The sequence below is a fragment of the Prionailurus viverrinus genome, chromosome D4, assembly GCF_022837055.1.
Source record: "Prionailurus viverrinus isolate Anna chromosome D4, UM_Priviv_1.0, whole genome shotgun sequence".
Lineage (NCBI taxonomy): Eukaryota > Metazoa > Chordata > Mammalia > Carnivora > Felidae > Prionailurus > Prionailurus viverrinus.
Genome location: NC_062573.1, coordinates 57,487,606 through 57,489,549, shown reverse-complemented (window position 1 = coordinate 57,489,549; position 1,944 = coordinate 57,487,606). Strand labels below are relative to the sequence as shown.

General features: G+C 36.9%; 1 non-coding gene across 1 annotated transcript; it reads left to right on the top strand.

Annotated features, from left to right (window-relative positions):
* The first annotated feature begins 289 nt into the window (after positions 1-289).
* On the top strand, positions 290-392 carry LOC125151081 (U6 spliceosomal RNA). Its single transcript, XR_007146628.1, has one exon. It is a non-coding gene; the product is annotated as a U6 spliceosomal RNA (small nuclear RNA).
* The last annotated feature ends 1,552 nt before the right edge of the window (positions 393-1,944 follow it).

Sequence of the window (1,944 nt, the reverse complement as noted above, 5' to 3'; positions counted from 1 at the left end):
CTCCATGCTGTCAGTGTGGAGCCCGATGTGGGGCTCTATCTCATGAACTGTGAGATCATGACCTGAGCCAAAATCAAGAGTTGGATGCCCAACTGAATGAACCACCCGAGCACCCCACTATGATGCAAATTTATGAATATTCTCATTCTCCTTTTCTGGGTACATGGTGGGATTGTGCACACTTAACCTCTTTGAAGATATGTATGGCCTTATGACTTGCCTTAGTTGAAGAAGTGTAAGTAGAAATGATGAGCAAGCAGAAGCTTTAGAAGTAAATGAGGGATTGTACTTGCTTTAGGAGCACATATACTAAAATTTGAACGATACAGAGAAGATTAGCATGGTTCCTGCACAAGGATAACACACAAATTTTTGAAGTGTTCCATATTTTTAAGAACTTATAAAACTCAATGCCTAAAAACCAAATAATCCAATTAAAAAATGGATAGAGGACATGAACAGACATATCTCCAAAGAAGACATCCAGATGGCTAACAGACACAAGAAAAGATGTTCAACATCACTCATCATCAGAGAAACACAAATCAAAACTACAATGAGATATCACCTCACACCGTCAGAATGGCTAAAATCAAGAACAAAAGAAACAACAGGTGTTGGCAAGGATGTGGAGAAAAAGGAAACCTTAGGAACTGGGAATGCAACGTGGTGCAGCTGCTGTGGAAAACAGTATGGAGGTTCCTCCAAAAATTAAAAATTGAACTACCTTACAATCCAGCAATTACACTACTGTGTATTTGCCAAATACAGGAACAGTAATTCAAAGGGATACATGCACACCTATGTTTATAGCAGCATTATTTACAATAGCTAAGGAACAGAAGCAGCCAAAGTATCCATCAACTGATCAACGGATAAAGATGTGATAGATAAATAGATAGATAAACAGATAGAATGGATATATATATATATATATATATATATATATATACATATTAGAATGGATAAAAATGTGAGATATATATATATATTATACAGAATGGATATATATTATATAGAATGATATAGATATATAGATATATAGAATGGATATATATAGAGAATGGATATATATAAAGGTTCTATTCAGCCATAAAAAAGAATGAAATCTTGCCATTTGCAACAACACGAATGGATTTAGAGAATATAATGCTAAGCAAAATAAGTCAGTCAGAGAAAGACAAATACTATATTATTTCATATGTGGAGTTTACAACAAAAAACAAACAAGCAAAAGGGAAAAAATGAGAGCAAAAGCAAGAAATAAACTCTAAACTATAGAGAATAATCTGATGGTAATCAGAGGGAAGGGCATGGGGAGGTGGGTTAAAGAGGTAATGGATATTGGGGCACCTGGGTGGCTCAGGTGAGTTAAGCATCCAACTCTTAATTTCAGCTCAGGTCATGATCTCATGGTTTGTGAGCTCGAGCCCCAAACTGAGCTCTGCACTAACAGTGTGGAGCCTGCTTGGGGTACTCTCTCTCTCCTTCTCTTTCCCTCCCCTGCTCTCTCTCCCTCTTTCTCTCTCTCTCTCTCAATAACTAAGTAAAATAAACTTAAAAAAAAAGAGAAGTGATGAGGATTAAGGAGAACACTTGTCATGAGCACAGGGTGATGTATGCAATTGTTGAATTACTATATTTTAAACCTGAAGCTAATATAACACTGTATATTAACTAATTGGAATTAAAATCATTTTTATTTTATTTTAAAAAGAAGTCATTGAGAGATTCATCACATGTTCTCTCCCCCACCTCAGGGACTGTGGAAACACAGCCCCACTTTGCTAGGGCTGCCATAACAAAGAACCACAGACCGAGTAGTTTACACAGCAGAAATTTGTTTCCCCACAGTTCCAGGAGCTGGAAGTCCAAAATCAAGGTGTCAGCAGGATCAGTTTCCTCTAAGGCCTTTGTCCTTGGCTTTTGTACATGGCTGTCTTC